At 39.0% G+C, this 24417-nt stretch overlaps 1 long non-coding RNA gene and 1 other non-coding gene across 3 annotated transcripts in view; both read left to right on the top strand.

Moving 5' to 3' along the window:
- Positions 1 to 216: 216 nt before the first annotated feature.
- LOC120888322 (uncharacterized) overlaps positions 217 to 24417 on the top strand; it is an 88408-nt gene continuing 64207 nt past the window's right edge. For both annotated transcript variants that reach the window (XR_005731860.2, XR_005731861.2), the window contains exon 1: positions 217 to 433. This is a non-coding gene — a long non-coding RNA (uncharacterized LOC120888322). The remainder of the gene's footprint in view (positions 434 to 24417) is intronic.
- Trnav-aac (transfer RNA valine (anticodon AAC)) lies at positions 7006 to 7078 on the top strand. Its single transcript has one exon. It is a non-coding gene; the product is annotated as a tRNA-Val (tRNA).

A 24417-nucleotide genomic window follows, 5' to 3' on the forward strand; every position in this document is an offset into this window, starting at 1 on the left:
TTCAGCTTTCCCAAAAAGTCCTAGGAAATACAATTGAATTTCCTTCAGAGAACTGTGATACTGGCTGAAAACCATGGTTTACATTCCATCTTCAAAGTGAGATAATGTAAGAATGCCAAAAATCCAACAGAGCCTTCTCAAGTAACAATCTTGTCCTTGAGGGAACATTGGGATTTTGAGTTGTGGAATTTTCCACCCATTTATCTTTTCATTTTCTGTCTTCTTTGCCTTCAAGTATCAATTGACTCCTCTCAGTCATAGCTGTACAAATCACAGCACTTTTTTCTTAATTGGCATAAGATGTATACATTATTCATCTACTCAGCTTCATCTGAAGGGAATCCAATAAAGAAGCACTTTGATTTTCCAATGAAAATTTAAAGCTGCTTTTTCTCCACAACAGACTGGGTAGAAAACTCCATCCGTGATCTATGTAAGTACAAAATGTTTGCCTTTCAGAGTACGTGTAAATTGGATTTTATTAAAATGTAGACCTGGTTTTTATCCCATTATGCTTCATAGTGTTTGTGTATAAATATGTAATAAATTCAATGTTTTTACTTTGTGAATCCTTATGTGCCATAATAATACGGAGAACAGCCTGTGCTTTTCCTGGCAAATATTGACTTAAAAGGACACTTTGTTGACATTCGTGCTATATCCTTGATGGAAAGCATGTACATATTGCAGGATTTGTTTTCCTCTAACTGTAAATACAGTGGAGCAAAAAACTCAAGTGGTTACTATAAGTAATTACCTTTGCCTCTGGTTATTGATTGAGGGAGAGAACATAGGTGAAGGTCATCATATCCCCCCGATTGCAGGCCCTTCAATTGTGGGAAAAGGTATGCCAAGATCAACACACACACACACACACACACACACATACACACACACACACACACACACACACTCCTTCCTATTTGACAGAATCCAGTTCTGATTCACAAAAATCCTATATGAAAAGATGGGAGAAAGTGTTTTTAGTGGCACCCTACTTAAACACTGTTTAAGTAAAGGCTGTTCTGCACCTAGGGAAGAACCAAGGATCACATCTTTATCACCAGCATCCAACACATGTCCAGTCTTCACCATACCCATCTTTGCCAGTCCTCCTGTCCTCATAGGTAATGAACATTCAGCAAAACTCCATGGAATTCACGATAGAACACAGATGTAGCTCAGAGTCTCAACAAAGCCTTGGTAGTGACAGGTTCATGGTGAAGAGTCCCACAGAAAGGAAATTTGCCATGGGCATCCCCAGTGACAAAGCTGTTCTTGCCATTAAGGGGAACCATTATTGCCCAAGACATTTGAAACATTAACTGTTCATTTAAACTTAGGGAAATACCATTGAACTCACAGCTAGGCATCTTGAATGACAGATGAGAACAATTTCTGGGACTTCATACTGTAGGGGTGATGAAAAGGGTAGTCTTGTACCAGCTGATGTTCTAAAGGGCTATAAATTTAGATACTTACAGGACACCCAGAACACACCTTACTACCAGAGGTGTCTGTCAGTTTTGTGCACTTACACAAAGAAAGGTTCAATGAATGATATACGAATGAAACTTTCCCTCTTCCAGGGGATGATTCATCCCCCATACCCCCATAAAAGAATTGTAGAAGACACAGAGTACCAGGGAGAAATCACCTGTCCCCCAGCCCTCATGCCCTAGATTCCACCCAGCTCTCCATGACTGAAGATTAAGTCCTTAAATAGTAACCATCAACTACAAATCAAAACACAGAGAGGGAAAAAAAAAAAAAGAAGGAAAATGTGAGATCAATGCTCTCAATCCAAAGATAAAGTCACATTATGCAAGAAATAGGCATGGCTTGGTAAGCAAAACAAAACTTTCTCAACATCTCCCAACCATCTCATGAGCCAATACTCTCTCATCATGAGTGATCACGGTTATTTAGAGTCAGAAGCAAAGTATGGAGAGCTCTGTCTGCAGGCAAGTAGAGACACAGCATAATAAAGACAGCAAGGTGTGTGAGGAAAATGATGAAATGGACATACTTTAGTGCTTAATTCATGAGGAAAATGTACCAACTCAAGTGGGGATTTAACCCCTTCCAGTCAAATACACTTGGAAACAAATTACCCGTTTCTTTCAGTGTCAATCCACTCCACATGGTATGAACCTGTCTTTTTTTTTTTCTGACACTTGGGTTTGTTTCAAGATTTGGTAAATGTACCTCATAAAAGGCTTTCACATACAAAAAGGTACAAATTTCAACATCTTTAATTGTTTTTTAAAAACTCATTGGTTCTGAGTTGAGGAAGTTATAATGTGTGATGATTCACTTGTGAACTGCACAAAGCATACCATTGAACTCACAGCTGGGCATCTTGAATGACAAATGAGGACAATTTCAGGGACTTCATACTGTAGGGGTGATGAAAGGGTGGCCTTGCACCAGCTGATGTTCTAAAGGGTTATGAATTCAGATACTTACAGGGCACCCAGAACACACTGAGACATGGTTTTCCAAGTAGTGTGGCTGGTCTCTCTTGCAGATGCCTGTACACAGCCTTGATGTTTATTTGGTGATGTCGCCTTCCATTTCCCTGGTTTTGGGTGGTCCTCTTGTTAATTTTAAACCAGCTTATTCTTGTGTGTGTGTGTGTGTGTGTGTGTGTGTGTGTGGTGCAGGGTCTCATGCATGTGAGGCAAGCACTCTACCAACTGAGCTATATCCCCCGACTTAACCAGGTTTTGTGTGTATAAACATGTGGGGTAAAGGACAGAACTATGGGAGTTTGAACCTCGTATTCCTTTGTGGAGGACTTTGTACTTCCTTTGACGAAAGACTTTGTTAAAACAAATATTTTAAGAAGTAAAGCGGGAGGGAAGAGAGCAGGAGTGGTTATTTAGTTTCCCTGTTTTTCCCCAAGTAAGTTAAAATGTTTCAAATTGGTAGCGCATCTCATGTTTATATATAAATAAAAATGATAATGATGTATGACTGTCGTTTATCCCTGGAATTAGATGAGGTAAGAAGGGGCAGAATAGGTGTCATAGGACAACCTAGGTCCACAGGGCATAAGATAAAACATAACAGATTATTAACCACGTAGAACTAGAGCGAATTCTCAAGATCAGCTAGTCCAACCTAACTGTTTTTAGATTTGAGAAAGAGGACAGGATCTTTACCCAAAGACAAAGCACTGAACAACTAGAAAAAATTAAAATGTAAATATCACTGGCCTCTTGCTAGCTGTGTTACCTGCAACAAGTTACTTAACTGCTCAGTTTCATCAATTTGTAAACCTGAGATAATAAGAGGGTCTACTTCACAGCCTTGCTAGGAAAATTAAATAAGTTAATACTTGTAAAGTACCTAGAACAGAACTCGAAACAAGTGTTTGACAAACAGCAGATGTTTCACGATGATGGTGATGATGATGATTGCCACCATTACTACTACAAATTCAGAAAGGCCTTTCTCAAATAAGGTTTTGGTGACAAACTGGAAAAGTCAATCCACTGTGGCCTACATGTCACAGTACCATGGATGTCAGTATGGAAGGACACACTGGAGCAGAGCCTAGCTTCAGCCCACAGCCAGATGAAGGAGGGAGCCAGGGAGAGTCATCTTCATGAATAACAGTCACTAGTTTTTTTTAAAAAAAAAAAAAAAAAAAAAACACTTAAGCATCAATTTTCAGGTTGCACCAAAATACTCCAAGAAGGAAATTGAAAGTGTAACCTTTCCTGGGTCCCCTTTTGATTTTTAGAAACCTTGACAATCCACTTTTTCTCACTTGCTTGTTTCTATATCTGGTGTAAATAACTATCTCACCTGAATTGTTGTAAAGATTAAGTGAACTTGAAAGCACTTTCTGAGTTATAAATTTTACAAAGAATCATACATTCTTCAAAAGCACAAGACATTATTACAATTATAAAATATTTTTCTTACCTTGAAATCACTTGGGGAAAAAACACCATACCAGATTTCTACCAAGAACTTAGCATTGACCATAGAAAAAGAACGTGTGAACAGAACATTTATGAAAAACGTGTTCAGAAGAAAGAGCACTCAGCTGGGAATTGGATTTGGGTTCCAGCTCTGGCTTTCTACTTTAAATGGCTCTGGGCAAATCATTTAGACTTCTGGCACCCAGTTTCCTTTTCCTGTAAAATGCAGGGTGCGTAATGAATCTCTCCCCTATAATTCTGTAATTCTAAATGTCATGCATATGTTTGCATGAAACCATGAGCCATTAAAACTTGGTAGATTTCAGAAAATTATTTAATAAACAAAATGTCTCATAAGCAATTCAAGAGAACTTGGAACTGGCTCCCCAAACATTGCATAACTGTGTTTAGGCAAAAGACTTCAAATCTGAGAAGAACATCCTGGAATTGTTTCACCCTTCTGCATTGGTGTAAGGCTATAAGTTCAAGTTCACACTCATTTGCACATCTCCCGCAATCTTTAGGGGCACTTAGTAAATTGAAAAGGGGATTGCCTCTTTGAAAATGAAATGAAAGCACAAGAGCATGTTGTGAAAGTATTTCTAAAATACTTTCAGCTTCTCAAAAATGCTGTGATGACAGTTTTAGCTGTACACACACACACACACACACACACACATCATTTCTGATTTGACCAATTTAACAACCCTGTGAAAGAAGCTGGGTCCAGGAATTTCTATACCCATTTTACCAATAAATATCCTGGGGGCAAAGAAATAAAATAACTTGCTTCCACTTAGAGTTGATGGTACTCACACTTGACTCTCAAATGAAACCCAACCCAGTCCAGGAGTGACAATCACGCTGCAGTTCACATGCAGTTTCTTCCCCTGCCTACCACTTCATGGAAAGCCAAGTCAGCCCTCACATCCCCCTGTTAAGGGCAAAAGACTCTACTCCTGCTGACTACCCCAAGTCACTCTCTTGGGCCCAGGAGAGAACTGAAGTGGTCCAGCCCTTTTAAAGGACTTCCACAGCACAGCAGGGAGGGGGGGAAGAGTTTCCATATAGAAAAAATGAACTTATTGATAACTGAATTAGATCCTGCTTCCCACTGCCCTGTGGCTTTTTTTCCCATAATTTGGTGGTTGCTTTGGGAGAGCTGTCAAGAGTACATTCACCAGGGCTATTTTTTCATCCTCAGATTTTGGTCATCACTTGGTTTGTTTTAAGAAGGAGAGAGTTTGAAGATCATGTATTGGAGAGAAAAATCCTACAGAGTTCTAAACATTTTACATCCATGAAGATAATTAGGAGGATTTGAGAATTATAACCATCTCCGATTGGTGACCGAGGAGTGACCAACTTCAAATCACAAGCACAGGTTTCTGAAAATAGAGTGTGATTTGACGTAGCTGCCTTCCCAACCTCTGTGGTGGGAACGAGGCCATGATACATTTGAGGTGCCTGCGCTGGGCTGGGTTGGTAACTGAATCCAGCCGAGCCGGTGGGTTGGGAAGGAATGGCTCTCACAGAGATTAGCTCCACACAAACATGCCTGTGTTTGCATAATATTCACGTTTCCACCCTCTCAGTGGCTTCGTTTCATTTTTTTCTCCAAGCTGATCGGCAGAGACAGCCACTCTTTGCGGTACATATGGTTACATTGCTCCTTTTGCCAGTTCTCTGAGAGGAGCATTGTCAATTTTTCCCTGGTTATTGAGGCAAAATAAACACATCTCTGAATCCTTGACTCTTTTTTTTTTTTTTTTAAGAATGGAGCATATTGGCAGCCATATGTATCCTTTCACCTAATTTAGATCCACAAATAATGAGACCCTATCATGGGTAACCCCTCATGTTAGGTGTTCCAGAGACCCTAACCCTGAGCAAGATGCAGCCCAGTCCCTAACAGGTTACATCGAGTAAGTGATGCTGGAAAGGGATTGTAGGGGACCAGGGATGAGAGGAAGATATCAAGTCTTCAAACTACTGTTTAGAATCAGATTTTTTTTTAACTATACCTAGTGATTAAACACCACATAAATACAGGATTGGGAACCATACATCCTTGAAATGTCCTTGTTTCCCAAGGAGAGATACTTTGAAAATTCCAAAAAAGGGATGTTTCTTAAATCAGTGGGATAAGAATTAGATTCAGGAAGAAAGTAGCACTGGAAATGAATCCTGAGAGTTGAGTAGGTTTTTGTTTGTTTGTTTGTTTGTTTGTTTCTGGTGCTGGGGATTGAATCCAGTGCCTCGTGCATGTGACGGAATCACTCTACCAACTGGGGAATATCCCCAGCCCAAGGTTGAGTAGATTTTTAATGAACTGAGATATAGACTTCATAATTAAAAAGGACTTTTTACACATTCTTTTCCTTTTTCATTATCTTCCTTTTTAAGACAAAAAAAAAAAAAAAGGAGGTCCTTCTGAGCAGGAAGCACATGATGAGCAAGGGTAAGAGCTAGAAATCACCAGACCTGTAAGAAACTAATAAGTAGTTCTCCGTTCACAGGACAACCATCAGTGAGCATCTACTATGTTTTAGGTAGGAAGTATGGATGATATGAGGATTCTGGGGCACAAGTGTCTGCCTTCAAGTGTCACACTAGCTGGAGGAGAGGCTGGCATAGTTGGCTTAGAAGTTACACATTAGGTGGTATTAGGAGAAAAAAGTGAGGGCTTGCAGTGCCAGGTTGAGAGGATCTTTAAAACTACACTAAGGATGGATTCTTAACTTACTGATAATAGAGGATTATTAAGGATTTGGGGCTAAGGAACAATACGATCAGGGTTACGTATATAATTTGTTTAGAACAAATATGTATGATCCAAGAAAATAGAAAAATGAGAAAAAATGAAAAAGAAGAATTGATTAGAAGATGCCCCTGCAGAAAATAATAGAAACTATGAAAAGAAGTATAAAGTAATTTGTATAAGGTAAGAGGAAATATGAGGTTAGAGGAAATATGAGGTAAGAGAAAGAGAATGAAAAAGAAACTCAGCTAAAAAGAGACAATATGGGACCCTGATTTGAGAATTAAAAAAAAAAATGTTTGAGGGGGCTGGGGTTGTGGCTCAGTGGTAGAGTGCTTGCCTAACATGCAAGAGGCACTGGGTTCGATCCTCAGCGCCACATAAATATTAAATAAAGATATTGTGTCCACCTAAAACTTAAGAATAAATATTTTTTAAAAAAAAAAAGAAAGAAAATGTTTGAAATGGGCCATGCTAAATTTAAGATGTCAGCAGGATGCAGAGGGGACAGTTTAGTGGCAACTGGATATTTGGGTCTGAGGTCTCCAGATCCTGGTGAGAAAGAAACATTCTGGAGTTCTTTACACAGCAGTGGCTATTGATGCCATGGGACTGAACAAGATAGCTGAGAAGCAGGTGACATCCAGGTATGGAAGGGACAAAGGAAAGCATTCTGCAAACATTTAACATTAATAGAGTAGTAGCAGAAACAGAGCACAGGGAGAAGAGATGAAAGGAGAAAATAATTTCAGGGAACCCAGAGGAAGAGAATGTTTTAAGGAGGAAAAAATAACAATCAGAGAGGCTTAGGGGGAAGTCAGGGAGTGTAGACTAAACTGAAATGAGCCACTGGATCTAGTGCTTAGGCTACCTTCAGGAAAGAAACGTGGTGGGGAGAATAGAAAAGTCAGCAGTCATGGGTGCAAAGGATGAGTGTGTGGACAGGAAAGTAGACTTTAGAACTGTGATGGAGGGATGTAGAACATTTATGGGGAAGGGAACAGAAGAACCGGGTTCACAGTTAGAGGGGTTAACACAGCGAGGCACATTACACCTTGGAGGCAAATTCCAAAGAAGAAAGCATCAAAAGTGGTAGTGGAAATCCAAAGACTCTCTCTCTACACTTCTCTCCCACGCCTATGGGCACAATTACCACCTCTCATGGGATGACTCATAAATTTCTCTCTCCTGCCCTAACCTCTTCCAGGGCTCCTGAGCTATATATAAAATAACCTACTAGACAACTCCATCTGGATGTCTGAAAAGTCCCTCAAATTCAACTTACCCAAATCAAATCCACGCCCTTCTCCCGCAAACAATGCCATCCCCCACACTTTCTATCACAATCGATGAAGACATTATCCATTAAGTTGACAAAATCAAAATGTTAGGGCTCACCTTTGAACTTCTATTGCTTTCTACCTACCCTACCAAAGGGTAATAAATAAGTCCCCAAATAAGCCTTTGTCTCCTTCTAAGCTCTATACTACCATGAGAGTGACCTTTTCACAATTCAAACCTGATCATCTTGGCCCCTGCTTAGAACCCTCCAGTAGCTTCCTCTTGGGCAGGGCCACCATCTAACATGACTGCTGAGGCCAAGTGGGGCCTGGTCCTGTCCACCCCTAGCCTTACTTCACACTCTTTCCCGACCCACAGTAGCCCAGCCACTCTACCTTCCCTTCACTTCCTCACAAACTTCCAGTCCTCCTTCACCTCTGAGTCTAGCATAGGCTATTCTACCTGCCTGGTACCCACTTCCCACTGTCCTCTTCACTCGGTTAACTTCTACTTCAGACAGGACAGAAGACAGTAGAGATGAGTGGTTAGGACCCCAGGCTTTGAATCAAACTGAGTTCCCGTCCTCACCCCTCTCTTCTCAGCACCAGCTGGGTGACCCTTACCAAGTTACATACAGTCTCCAAGACTGTTTCTCACCTGTAGGTTAACCTGAGTCCAAACTTCACAGACACTAATGTATAAAGCAGCCAACACCTGGGTCTGGAATATAATGACCACTTGGTAAGTTTGAGAGATTTTTGGCTATTCTTTCCAACCATGGGTCAGACATTCCTTCCTAGAGAAGCCTTCCCTAACCAGATCCCCAGATCTCTGTCCACACCCACAGTCCCCTTGTACTGTGGTTCATGGCATCTGTCATAGTTTTAATTTTGCACTTATTCACAAAACGTTTGTTTAATGCCTGTCTTCTTCATTTGGTTAAAGGCTTCTTCAGCCCACAAGTTTCCCTGCTTTGTTCATGCAGAAAGCCCATCCCCTAGCACGATGCCTATGTGGAACAGAGCAGACACTCAACAAATATTTGCTCAATGAATGAATGAGCAAACAGAGGCAGTCCGGCTGTGGTGAGGATATGTGAGGCTTGGCATACCCAGTGTGTCCTGAAGGCACCCAGCCAGTACTTTGTTATTTGGCCACAGCATTCTTGCTTTAGTAGGGGCCATATTAGTAGTGTATCATCTCATGTGTGAATACCAACCAGTAAATTGTCATTAGCGAGATTTATTTTTCAGAAAACAGATGTGTCCTTGGAGGGAAATTCGCATAGTCCTCATTGACCAAGGATGCTTGGTGATCCACAGTCAAGGCTGATGAACATGACGATGACAATCATGTCATTCACAAAGCTGGTAAAAGTGAGCACATTAAATCAAGAACATGCTGTCCTAGGTAGTGGGAAGTACAGGACAGACACTCTGGAAGGTGATTTCTTTCTCCTTTGGCCATGTTAGTTTCCTATTTTGCAGATGCACAGTCAGCTCTCTAATGGGACCTTCCATAGTCTCATGACCATGACATGTGGAGCTCATGAGATAGGCCTCATGATCTGCCTCCTCCCTTCCCACCTCATGACCCTCCCTCAGGGTCTCTCCTGAGGAGGGCCACTGAGTCAGCTAATGTTTTATTATTCTAAGGAAGTTTTCTGACTAATTCTCTTGGTGTCTGCTAATGGGCAAATACTAAGTCCAAGGGAAATTCCTACACAATCCTTGGGAAATATGCGGAAGAGCAGGAAAAAATAAACCTAAAACTCTCCATAGATCCTCTTTACTATGGCAGGCAAACCCTTTGATTAACATCTCCTGTTGCTTCTAACAAAACTTTTTTTACCTCAGTAGGACAGCTGGGGAGCTTTGAGATGACAGAGAGAACAATAGGTTCTGCATTGTCATTAGAATTTATACTAATGTCATCAACCTCCTTCTCTTGTTGAGCACCTAGTAAAGGTGGCGAATCCCGGGCAGTAGCTCAATGTCCAGAGGGTAGTGTGGAATACGCTCTGTGCTCTTTTTGAGTAGGTGATGAGAGCTAAAGTCTTCTTAGCACTCACAGACCATGATGTGTTCCTCTGTGTTCTAGGACTGTTTATCTCAGAAGCTCTGTTTGGCCTCTGGCAGACTGTTGTCTTAGTTGAAACAGTAAAAATACAATTAACTGCCATAATATGGTAACATTGAGAACAGCAGTGAAACCTTTCACTTGCAGAACTTAGTGAAGCTTTTTGAAGAAATCCATTATTGTCTAGCAACTCCACTATAAAAGCACATTAGAGTTCAAAAATGTGAAGTGGCTGGGAAAAAAGGCTTATGTAACATTACAGGCAAAAAAAAAACCCATGGATTGTAAATTCATGTCTATGCTAAGATTGTAGCTGTATGAAAATCAGATAATATATTGACAACAACTGGAAGGAAACATTAAAATTAAAAACATTAAAATAGATTTTTAGAATGGCAAGATTAGGGACAATGTCTTCTTTCATTTTTCTTTCTTGCTTGATTCCTGCTTTTGTTGTTATAGTATTATTTGTACAATATGATCTTGTCAGCTAAACATATATATGATACTTAAGATGCTACAGAAAAATCATATCATTTATGGTACAGATATTGAAACTTATTTTCACCTTAAAGTTGAATGTAGAAAAAAATGGAGCTTCTCTACCTTATCTTTAAAAAACTATTACTTTTTTCTGCAGAATAAAACATGGAACAACTTTTAGTATAATTCTTAATATTGGCAAATAGCTGGGTGCAGTGGTGCACACCTGTAATCCCAGTGACTCAGGAGGCTAAGACAGGAGGATTGCAAGTTCAAAGCCAGCCTCAGCAACAGTGAGATGCTAAGCAACTCAGTGAGACCCTGTCTGTAAATAAAATACAAAATAGTGCTGGGGATATGGCGCAGTGGTCAAGTACCCCTGAGTTCAAGCCCTGCTACACACAAAAAAATTTATATATATATTATATACACAGATAAGTCTCATTTATTTCCTTTGGCATCACTGATAACAGCCTCAAGAATTTTTTCTTTAACAAGAAATGATAGAACAAAATAATTTTTATTAAATTTTTTTGATTATGTAGTAGACTAGAGACCCTCCCTGGGAAAATCATCATACATTTGAGGAATCCTTAGTGGGACTAAGCCAGAAAATACTTATATTTGCCTATGACTACAAGTGCTAAAAGACAGACTATTGGCTGGGTGTGCACAGTCAGATTTGAACCACTAAATTGTAGGTCTGTAAATTCAACTAAGAAAATAACCACACTGTTCCCCTGTTTCTTGGCCCTGTTTATTCAGTGCTTCACCCCTCAGGGACCTACTGTCAGTAAACAACACTGAATATAGGGTTAGGATAAATATTTTTCTGAATGACCATTTCCTTCTGTCCAGAAATTTCCATTTACATTTTAAATTAAATTATTTCTACCCATAAGAATGACTTCCTTTTCCTTCTGGAATGCCATTAAAAGGTTAAAAGAGTCTGTGACTAACTTGAACTTCTTCTGTTTTAGAGTTCAGTCTTCCATGCAATCCAATCCAACAAAAATGTATCCAGCTGAGTGGCTTCCTAGAGCTGTAGGGTCAACAATCTCTCCTAGGAGGCTGTGGAAACACCTTACTAGCCCTTGAATGCTGTGTCCGGTGCATTGGTTCTCACAGTTCATGCTGTACTTCTAAAGAGTTCAATCAGTAATTGCTGGACTGTGTGTTCCTAATCTTCCTCTTCACATGACTGGTTATACTTGGTGGTAATTATTAGCTGCAAAAACAAATAAGTCTAGTTTTGCAATAGTAAGCAATCTTCTGCGGCACAAATGAAGTACCCAATACTGGTAAATTGATCGCCACATTAGACAATGAACTTCATTGTGGGAGCAATGGAAACCAAGGGGAATGACCTTCAAAAAGGACAGGGATAATGTAACCTGAGCTTAGCATAACAACTAGATGCAAGTAAATATAGATTGCAGAGGGCAAAGACTGGCTGAAATTGGGGAACTAACAGGAGGCTACTAGATAGTTGAATTGACCGCAACCAAGGTAATGATGGTAGGAATGGAAGTGCAATAGATAACAGTTTAAATGGGCAAAATAATGCCATAGATTTGACATATATTGATGAAGGAAAGCACAATATAAAGACAGAGATCAGACACTGAAGTTTACAGCCTAGATAATCAGTCTGGGTGATGTCATTAATATAATTGAGGAGCAGTTGGTATGGAGGAGGAGACAATGAGTTTGTTTTTCTATATAATAGTTTGAAAGTCTCTGGGGACATCCCTGGAGAGTGCCCCAGGAGATCATTAAGATATGCCAAGGCTAAAGGGAGGGAGAATGGGATTAGCAAGGATAGTGGAAGGACAAGGTCATCATTATACAAAATTCATGTATGAAAATGTGAATTTGGTGTCAACATACCTTATATACGAACAGAGATTTGATAAATTGTGGTATAAAGATGTATTAAGAATTGCAATGCAAAAAAATTATGAATGTAAGGCACTTCTCTATTGTGATGAATGTAAGAAATAATAAAAAAAAAAAGAAAAGAAAAGAGTATTCAATAGTATAGACTTTGAAATTAAATCCTGGTCTACCACTGAGATTGTGTGACCTCTAATGAGATCGATATTTAAACTTCTGAACTTTCTAGTTTCTATCTGGAAAATAAAGGTAATAATTAATTATATTATGGGTTTTTACAGTATTAAATAAGAAAGAAAATTAACTCCCTTTAAATCACTGTAATAATAATAATCTCTTCCTATTCTCCCTATTTTGTTCTTTGCCTCTCTCAGTCCATTTTTGAAGAACAAATAAAGTTTTTTTGTTTTGTTTTTTTTTTTTTTGGTGACTGGGGATTGAACTCAGGGACACTTAACCACTGAGCCTTATCCTAGCCCTATTTTATATTTATTTAGACACAAGGTCTTGCTGAGTTGCTTAGGGCCTTGCTAAATTGCTAAGGCTAGCTTTAAACTCATGATCCTCCTGCCTCAGCCTCCCAAGCCACTGGGATTACAGATGTGTGCCACCAGGCCCAGCAAGAAGTTCTGCTATAAGAAGAGATCCTCATGGCTTCTCTGCTTAAAATTCTCTAAGGTGTCCCTCTGAGTCATGGTCCATACAATTTGGTATTTCTCTTTCTTAAACCTGCTAGTCTCACTTAGCCAGAGAGCTTCTGCAATTTCTGCTCCCTCTGCCTAGAGAGCTCTTCCCCAGACTTCTCAGGCTTAGCTTCTTTCATCCTTCTTCTCTTAGTTCACAGGACACCATCTCATGGAAGTCCGATGATCCTTTCTTCATCCATCCCAAGCACCCTCTATTCTGTTACTCTACTGTTATGTCTTCCATAGAATGAAATACATGTAACACCTCTAAGTTTACCTGATTTGCCTGTTCCCCCTTCAGTTAGAATGTCAGTTCCTTGACAGCACATTTACTAGTCTTTACTATATCCCAAGGGTGTGATGTATATATAGTAGATTCCTTGAGAGTTTCAGTGAATGAACATACATAGAAGCACTATGAATCCTTAAACATAAAATGTGCATTTCACTCCCAGTAAGATGAAACAGTCTGACCCAAACATAATCCTATCATGTTGAGCTACTATAACCTAGATGTCACACCAAGGTAAGCCAATTAACCTCCCTGGCCTCCATTGTCCTTCTTGCCATGAAAGAGCTCACAATTGCTACTCTTTTGCCAAAGACGGATGCAGTAAGGAATAAATGAGATGAAATCTGGCAAGAGCCTGGAGATTTAAAAGAGGAAGACACTCTATTTAACTGTTTAACCCATCATAAAGATGACAGACCCAGGGTAAAATGGTGTAATCAAAATCCCCAAAGTCACATTAATCCACTGGACTAGGAATTCACAAAAGGTCCTGAAACAATAGTCTATCAGAATTTCCACCAAGTACAATAATAATGTAAATCCCAGGATCACTGTTCAGTGTAGTAGTTCCTGAAATATTATGAAAAACAAGGCCACTCCCCAAATGGATTAGTAATCACAAAGAGAACCCAAAATGCCTCCTGCCAGAGAATGATCAATGCCTCAGTTCCCAGGCTCCTGGCTTCCCTCCCTCGGAGGACACCATCCATCAATGTCTCTCTGATATATAAAAGCCACTGCTGGAGCATTCAGTCAGCACCTGCCAGGAGGCTTGCTCTCAAAAATGCTCTTTGAGGTATACTCAACTGAACTGAAGAGAATAGCTTAGTCTTAAGCTTCATTTCAGGTCCAGTAAATGGGAGCTGACTTTCTAAGTGTACAGATAATAGCTCCACTTGGGACAACTCTGACCTGAGTAGCATGTTCTTTCCTTACACTCCTTCTGTGAGTCTCCATTGGAACGAAATAATCAAGAAAGCTCATCATATCTGGCCCAGGGATTAAGAGAATGGTTTTTCACTTAGGCAGCCCTAGGTTCTCTTGACTTCATCACCTAACAGTTGTGTAACTTTGGGCAGATTATTCTAAACTCTCAAAGGCTTCTGTTTTTAATTTCCAAAATGAGAATAATAATGCTTACCTTTAGAGGGTTGTTGTGAGAATAAAGTAGAGAGGGTAAAAAGCTAAGTGTGTGTGATAAAGGCTAGCATTAAGATGAGTCAACAGCTAATCAAGATTGTCAACAATGATATCTGAATCCAGGTTATTTCTTTTTAATTCATCTAGTAAATATTGATTGGCCGTCTGCTTGATGCCAGGCAGTGTGCTAGATGCTGGGGATGCAACAACAAAAACAGGAGTCTGACCCCGACCCTCGGGTGGCCAATAGAGTTATAAACAGGTGATTACAGTTGGCACAGGAAATGCAACAATGGGGAGGATTCAGAGGGCGCTGAGGGCTCCTGGGAGGGACACTGAACGGACACCAGGGTGTCAGGAGGCCTCTTGGAGGAAGTGATGCATAAGCTGTTCACCAAGGATATGATGCGGGGGTCGGTAAGGACGGAGCAAAGAAAACCCTAGTGGAGAATAGTTTCTCAATTCATAAACTCAAAGTGGTTTCTCTGCCTAATCTGCTTTTCATGCCTGACTGATCATTCTAAAACACAGATATAATCATGTCACACTTTTGACTTAAAACCTTACCACTGTCCTAATGGCTCTCAGATTGAACTACAAAATCTTTAACAGAACTTAACGGGGACCCCTCTTACCAGACTTTTGTGCCTTACTCAAACCTGTTTTCAACAACTTGAGAAAGCCTTACTCTTCATTCTTGGGCTTCTGCAGGTAACATTTCTTCTGTAGTAGGGTTTTCCAGAGAGGATCCTCAGAAGAAAGCAGAATAGGTTAAAAAGGAGGGAGTGTTCCACACTGTGAAATGGTCCTATCATTAATGACAATAAATACCAAAAATTTGGTATATTTGGCATTAAGAGGTTGTTAAAGACTTTGGCAAAAATAATTTCAGCAAATTGATAGGTTCAGAGCCCAACTACTAAAGGGTGAGGGAAGGGGAGGTGAACCTGAAAAACTCCAAGAAGTGTGTGGCTGTGACCAAGACAGAGTTTCTGTGTATTTATATTTAAGATGGGACATCCCGAGCACATTGATATATTGATGTGAAGGGAGAAGGCAATATAAAGAGAGAGGAAAAGATGGGAGTGATAAAATCCAGGTGAGAGAGGCAGAGACTGGCCTTGGGAAAGAGCAGACTGTTGTCTCTGGTTTACCAGGAGGAAAAGGGGAAAAGCAACACAGCAGGCTGAAGAGGCCCCTCTCCAATGGTCTCTTTTGTCCTCTAGGACACAGGAGAGATTTTGTGCAGTCAATAAAGGGAGAGACGGAGAGACATGCAATCACCTTCCCCTTGAAACAGTAAGGCTTTACCACATTGAGCAGTGCATCAACTCTCAGAACACCAAAACTTCCCCCATCACAGCCACTGAAGGAGTAGAAATGCAAGATGCAGACAAAAGCAAACTCCAGTGGAATGAGAATAGAGGAGGGAGCTGAACGGGAAAGCAGGATCATGGGGCAACACGGAAGGCCCAAGACAAGCTGTAGTCCATGAACTTTTAGTGACACCAGTCAGCAAACTTCCCAGAAATGACTGGAAAGTCTCTTACTCTAACTGAGCTGTTACACATCAGGCCTTTTGCAATAGGAACCCAGCCTCATCTCTCCTGTGAACACACTTATAGATAAAAGAAATAAACATCCAAAAGAGAGCAAAAGATAAATATAATAAACACAGCCATTTTGTGGGACTTATTAGTCTCTCAAGTGCATAAAATCTAAGTGCCCTCTTGGCACCCACCCTTGAGCCCTTTACAGTCAACGAAAGTTCATAATCTTGCATTTATAGGTACCTAAGATGATGTCAGTGTGAGAAAGTCTCTCTGAAGTTGAATATAAGCCCTCAAAGACCTGTTCAGAGTTATCCTAAATCAGTTTTTTTTCAATGCCCTCTATTGGTTTTGCAGTGACAACGTAGAAAATAAAAAGGTCAAAATGAATTCCATTCCCCAAAAGTAAAACAGATTGTTTATCTGAGATGCTTGACTGCTTGCTCATCTACACCACCACCTTCAGAGTCACTCACCCCTGCTCCCTATGGATGAGTCAGTATTCTCCTCTTCCTGTAGGGCTTTTAACATTTCTCTACAGAACCCTCCAGGGCCTTCATTGCAGACACACTGGCAAAGAAAATGCATGCTACCTCACACCCTCCAGAGTCCAGAGCCACTCTACAAGGCACGGTCACATCCTCTTGCACTCTTCAACCACATCCTGCCTATCTCAGGCCTGCCCAAAACAGAGCTCAACAAATATGTGAGACCTGCACAACCACATGGAAGGTGGGGGTGGGGTAGAGAACTAGATCCCTACCTCAGGCCACTCACCCCCAAAATCCCAGTTAGACCAAGATTTAAAACAGAAAAATGAAACCATAAAAGTAGCAGGAGAAAAAGAAATATTAGAGAATTTTTTAATAATTCCAGAGAAGTAGAAAAGGCCTTTCTAAATTTTTCCCAAAAACCCAGAAACTATTAAGTACAAAAATAGATGGATTCAGCTACATAAAAATGTAGTTTATGAGCCAGGGAAAGTGGTGCACATCTGTAATCCCAGCAGCTCCAGAGGCTGAGACAAGATGATTTCAAGTTCAAAGCCAGCCTCAGCAATGGCAAGGTGCTAAGCAATTCAATGAGACCCTGTCTCTAAATAAAATACAAAATAGGGCTGGGGATGTGGCTCAGTGGTCAAGTGCCTCTGAGTTCAATCCCTAGTACAAAAAAAAATTGTAGTATATGTCTGAAAACACCATAGGCAAGGTCGAAGGAAATTGTACTTTACATCACAGACTAAGGACTAATTCCCTCTATTAATAAAGAGCTCTTATAAAACAATAAGAAAAATTACAAAGGGAAGTACAGAAATAGACAATTCACAGAAAAAAAGAGAAACACATGATTTAGATGTATGAAGAGGCACTATATCATTCATAACAAAAAAATGTAAATTTCAACTATAATGAGAGAACATCATTCAGTAATCATATTGTTCAATGATCAAAATATTTAAGAACATTATGTGGGCAAGCATTTATACAAACAGGCACATTCTTTTTTTTTAAATTTTTTTTATTGGTTGTTCACAACATTACAAAGCTCTTGACATATCATATTTCATACATTAGATTGAAGTGGGTTATGAACTCCCAATTTTACCCCAAATGCAGATTGCAGAATCACGTCGGTTACACATCCACAATTTTACATAATGCCCAATTAGTAATTGTTGTATTCTGCTACCTTTCCTATCCCCTACTATCCCCCCTCCCCTCCCCTCCCATCTTCTCTCTCTACCCCATCTACTGTAATTCATTACTCTCCTTGTTTATTTTCCCATTCCCCTCACAACCAATTATATGTAATTTTGTATAGCAATGAGGGTCTCCCTTCATTTCCATGCAATTTCCCTTTTCTCTCCCTTTCCCTCCCATCTCATGTCTCTGTTTAATGTCAGTCTTTTCTTCCTGCTCTTCCTCCCTGTTCTGTTCATAGTTGCTCTCATTATATCAAAGAAGACATTTGGTATTTGTTTTTTAGGGATTTACTAGCTTCACTAAGCATAATCTGCTCTAGTGCCATCCATTTCCCTGTAAATTCTATGATTTTGTCATTTTTTATTGCTGCATAGTACTCCATTGTGTATAGATGCCACATTTTTTTTTTTATCCATTCATCTATTGAAGGGCATCTGGGTTGGTTCCACAGTCTAGCTATTGTGAATTGTGCTACTATGAACATCGATATGGCAGCATCCCTGTAGCATGCTCTTTTAAGGTCTTCAGGGAATAGTCCGAGAAGGGCAATAGCAGGGTCAAATGGTGGTTCCATTCCCAGCTTTCCCAGGAATCTCCAAACTGCTTTCCAAATATTTGCAGTCCCACCAGCAATGTACAAGAGTACCCTTTTCTCCACATCCTCGCCAGCACTTGTTGTTGTTTGACTTCATAGTGGCTGCCAATCTTACTGGAGTGAGATGGTATCTTAGGGTGGTTTTGATTTGCATTTCTCTGACTGCTAGAGATGGTGAGCATTTTTTCATGTACTTGTTGATTGATTGTATATCCTCCTCTGAGAAGTGTCTATTCAGGTCCTTGGCCCATTTGCTGATTGGGTTATTTGTTATCTTATTGTCTAATTTTTTGAGTTCTTTGTATACTCTGGATATTAGGGCTCTATCTGAAGTGTGAGGAGTAAAACTTTGTTCCCAAGATGTAGGCTCCCTATTTACCTCTCTTATTGTTTCTCTTGCTGAGAAAAAACTTTTTAGTTTAAGTAAGTCCCATTTGTTGATTCTTGTTATTAACTCTTGGGCTATGGGTGTCCTATTAAGGAATTTGGAGCCCGACCCCACAATATGTAGATCGGAGCCAACTTTTTCTTCTATCAGATGCAGAGTCTCTGATTTGATATCAAGCTCCTTGATCCATTTAGAGTTAACTTTTGTGCATGGCAAGAGGAAGGGATTCAGTTTCATTTTGTTGCATATGGATTTCCAGTTTTCCCAACACCATTTGTTGAAGATGCTATCCTTCCTCCATTGCATGCTTTTAGCCCCTTTATCAAATATAAGATAGTTGTAACTTTGTGGATTAGTCTCTGGGTCCTCTATTCTATACCATTGGTCCACCCGCCTGTTTTGGTACCAGTACCATGCTGTTTTTGTCACTATTGCTCTGTAATATAGTTTGAAATCTGGTATCGCTATACCGCCTGATTCACACTTCCTGCTTAGAATTGCTTTTGCTATTCTGGGTCTTTTATTTTTCCATATGAATTTCATGATTGCTTTATCTATTTCTACAAGAAATGCCATTGGGATTTTGATTGGCATTGCATTAAACCTATAGAGAACTTTTGGTAATATCGCCATTTTGATAATGTTAGTTCTGCCTATCCATGAACAGGGTATATTTTTCCATCTTCTAAGATCTTCTTCTACTTCTCTCTTTAGGGTTCTGTAGTTTTCATTGTATAAATCTTTCACCTCTTTTGTTAGGTTGATTCCCAAGTATTTTATTTTTTTGGAGGATATTGTGAATGGAGTGTTTTTCCTCATTTCCGTTTCAGAAGTTTTGTCGCTGATATACAGAAATGCCTTTGATTTATGCGTGTTGATTTTATATCCTGCCACTTTGCTGAATTCATTTATTAGTTCTAGTAGTTTCTTTGTAGACCCTTTTGGGTCTTCTAAGTATAGAATCATGTCATCTGCAAATAGTGATAATTTAAGTTCTTCTTTTCCTATTTTTATGCCTTTAATTTCTTTTGTCTGTCTAATTGCTCTGGCCAGTGTTTCAAGAACTATATTGAATAGAAAACAGGCACATTCTTGCCTTGCCTATGGGAATATAAATTAGCATAACCTCTTAGAAGGCAATTTGACAATAGTAACTAAAATTGGAAATATACATATTGTGGGAACCAGCAACCGACTCCTGGGTATTTATTCCATAAATATATTCCCACCGTTTAAAATCCATCTTTGTAATAGCAAAAGCTCAGAAACAACTTAAATACCCCCATGGTGAAAGATTGAGACAATGTTACATATTGGGATGGATAGATCTTCAAGATATATCTAAGGGGAAAGTGCAATGATTTGGAATAGTATATAGAGTATGTTACCCTCTGTAAATATATATATATACACACACACACACAAATATATACTCACACACATATGTATATATGCATGTTTGTAAATATGTAACATACTTTTAGAAACATATATAAGAAATCCAAACCAGTGATTGGGAAAGATGTTAAGATAGCTGGAAAATAAGAGAAGGAGATTTACTATTCAACACACTCAAAATGGAATTTTTAACAGATGCTAATCAGTTAAAAAATATCATCATTGATAAACTAAACAAGGATGTCACCAACTCTTAGAAACATGAAGTTCCCTTAACACTATTTAAAATTATAGGAAGGCTGGTCAATGATTGGTTGGAATTAACTCTGGAAGTTTTTCTCTAAATATGAATTCTGACTGAATGTTAGAGTTTAACGTTCTTATAAGCTCAGAAAACACACATGTGAAGGGACCACAGTGCTTACTGTTCCTAGTGAGTAGAACAGAACAGAACAATCCCAGTAGCCATAGATGAGCCCAAGAGCTCCCTTGCAAGCCAGGATTGCATGACTCTAGCTTAGTTCCAATCTTAGTTAAAAGGTTATTGGTTTGTTTGTTTTGGTAATTTGTAATAAAACCATCAGAAAAATTAAAACAATCAAAGAATAAAAGTTCCTAAATTGTCCTTTGATAGCTAAAGGAGAATGGCCTGTGGCCCCATTCAAGAAAAAAAAAAAACAAAATGGCCTCAGAGGTAAATTGCAGTCCTGTGGAAATCTTACTTGCAAGGCTGGATTTAGATCCATGGTTGACAATTTGTCATCAAAGGAATCTGGCTTGTTATGCAGAAGAAAGGATTAATGTGATTCCCAAATAAACCTAACCATGAAATCCAACCACGGTTACATTGATGAATGATTTGGAGCACTGGTCCAATATTATAAAACAAAGTTGACTGTTTATAAGACAGGGAAGCAATTTCTTTTCTTACAGTTTCTCCTCCAGCATTTCTGAGCAATTACACTAGGAAGTGTCTGTTTACATGGCCACTGGGCGCCATATCTCCAGCTTCAGAGAAGCAATTCTGGGGGCTGTAAACACCCAGAGAACCAACTCCACAAGGAGGTCTGTTTAGTAAGAGAGTGTGAAGAACATACTTTAAACATGAACATTAAACTAGCGTTAATCATTGCCAGAAAGACAAAAGGAGAATACATGTGGGTCGATGAACTTATATCCAAACTTATTTTGATAAAATCCAATACTTTGGACTCTAGGTCTTGTGTGAACCATGAGGCTGTGGGCTCTACCCCGCACTGACTCAAATATCCAAAACTTTCCATTTCCATTATAAATCATGATGATTTATCTTACTGTGCTAGAAATTACACGACTTCTCTCTGTTTTCTCATCTAAAAAAATTAAGTATGGCCTACTTATGTTAGGGTTGTAGTCAAATTCATTTTCTTGTGTCTATGGCATTATAAACCTGGTATGGAAAGCTTATAAAATAAATATTTTAAAATTGGTAGAAAACAATGAGAAATAAGAAAGTATATATTTCATCTATTACACAATTTTTAGCTTAACACTAAGTATGTACGTAGCAATAGTTTCCTAACTTGTTTGCATATTTTCTTTCTTTTCTATCATAAAACAGAAATATATAGAGAGAGATACTTTCCAAAGTGGATGCATTTTTTTTTCCTGCCTGGGCATACAGCCAATAAAGATTAAACTGGGGAAGGAGTGATATAAACTTGGGCGAGTATGTTAACCCCTTTGGATGCCAGTTTCCTCCTTTGTAATATGAGAAAAATGGACAAATAAGTAGTTCTCAGACCTTTGTGTATTTTGTAATCACCTGGGGTGGGGGATAGATGTTTTAGCCACTGTTCATCCATATCCTTTTTACAAATCCCTAAGAGAGTCTGATATACAATGAAGTTAGAGAACCTTTAAATTTTACAATCCCTAAATCACTTCTGGCTCTAACAGTCACATTTTTTAAAACGCAAAACTGCAATTACATACATACTTCAGGGACCATTTTTTCTCTTCCTTTTTTGTGTGGCTTCTGCTTCTGCTGTTCCATCCAGGACCCCCATGTTAACCTTTTATCAGTGATCTTAATAAAGTAGGCAGAGGCCCTCCTGGTCCCTTATTATAGATTTGGGATGCTGAATCTCAAAATCTCAAATGTATGTATTAAATCTAACTGAAATACCTGCAAATGCCATGATTTTACTCTCTTTTATTGCTGAGTAATATTCCATTGCGTATATAAATGAATGGAGTTAGAGAAGATAATGCTAAGGGAAGTTAGCCAACCCCCAAAAACCAAATGCCAAATGTTTTCTTTGATATAAAGAGGCTAATTCATAATGGGATAGAGAGAGGGAGCATGGGAGGAATAGACGAACTCTAGATAGGGCAGAGGGGTTGGAGGGGAAGGGAGAGGGCATGGGGTTAGAAATGATGGTGGAATGTGATGGGCATTATTATCCAAAGTACATGTATGAAGACACGAATTGGTGTGAATATACTTTGTATATAACCTAAGATATGAAAAATGTGCTCTATATGTGTAATAAGAATTGTAATGCATTCCACTGTCATAGATAAATTTAAAAAAAAAGAATGGTTATACAGCTCCAGCAGTTAGAGAAATGCAAACTTAAAAAAAAAATCTAACTGAAATATCAGTATATTCACTCCTCTGTCTCTTCTCGTTCTGTCTCCCTCACCACCATCTACATAACCTCACGTAAACAGCAGTGGATTTTACACAACCACGCTTGTCTACCTGTGACTTCAAGGCAAACTCTATATTTGGTGGGCATGTGGTAATTGTCAACTGACTGACAGGCTCTGGGAAGGGAGAGATTTCAATCTTTTCTCCTGACTTTCTGGTGACTCTTAGTGAGTCACTGTCTTTACTGAGAGTAAGAAGGTCAGAGATGAGAGAAAGCTGCAAAGGAGCCAGAAAGCCAGAACCCAGAGTCTCCTGTGATTGCATCTGACTCTCAAATCACAAACAAAAGAGGCTATGAAATTGGAAACTGGGGGCTGGGGATGTGGCTCAAGTGGTAGCACACTCGCCCAGCATGTGTGAGGCACTGGGTTCGATTCTCAGCACCACATAAAAATGAAATAAAGATATTCTGTCCACCTAAAAAAATAAATAAATATTAAAAAAATTAGACACTGGATTTATAAAAATAAGAAGAACTAATAGCTTCTTCCAAAACAGGTAAAAGAAATCCTATAAAAGATCTAACCCAAATCCAAATACCATGTGGAATCTCAAAAAGATATTTTCTTGATCAAAACTGCATTGAGATTCCATATCACCTAATCAGAATGGCTATCACCAAGAATACATAAACCATATATACCGTTAGTGGGAATGAAAATTAGTACAGCCACCAGTATGGAAGTTCTTCAAAAAAATAAAAATAGAACTTCCATATGATCCAGCTATACCATTCCTGGGCACACACCCAAAAGAGTTAAAGTAGGCATATTATTGACACCTGTATACCCATGTTTATCATTGCACAATTCACAATAACCAAGTTTGAAATCAGCCCAAGTATTGGTCAGAAGATGAATAGATAAAGAAAATGTGATATATATACACAATGGAGTATTATTCAACCACCAAGAAAAATGGAATCATGTAATTTTCAGGGAAATGGATACAACTGGAGATCATAAGGTTAAGCAAAATAAGTCAGAAAAAGAAGTATCACGTGTTTCCCTCTCATGTGCAGTCTGGGGAGGGGGAAATGTGACATGAAAATAACAGGGAGGCTATTAGAGAAGAGGAAGGGAATGTGGGAGAGGGGAGTAAGTAAAGAAAACAGAAGGGGGATACGATCAAAATATGTTATTTGCATGTACAAATATGCCATGATAAAGCCCAATATTCTACACAATTAAAATACACTAACAAAAAAATAAATAAAAATTTTGAAAAAAAAATTTGCTTAGTTTCATTTGATTATATTTTATTAAATTTTCACAGAAATTAGACTAAAGGGGAAAATTAATGTACAAGGTGTTCTAATTGAACAGAAACAGTAATAATATAGTTCGTAATTTGAAAGACTTGGCAAGTAATTAATAACTACTAATAAATGGAAATCTGTTTTGTTTGGTACTGGGGATTGAATCCAGGAGTGCTTCACCACTGAGCTACATCCTTGGCCCTTTTTATTTTTATTTTTAGACAGGACTTTGCTAAATTGCTGAGGCAAATCTTGAAATTGTGATCCTCCTGCCTCA

This window comes from Ictidomys tridecemlineatus, chromosome 6, assembly GCF_052094955.1.
Source record: "Ictidomys tridecemlineatus isolate mIctTri1 chromosome 6, mIctTri1.hap1, whole genome shotgun sequence".
Taxonomy (NCBI): domain Eukaryota; kingdom Metazoa; phylum Chordata; class Mammalia; order Rodentia; family Sciuridae; genus Ictidomys; species Ictidomys tridecemlineatus.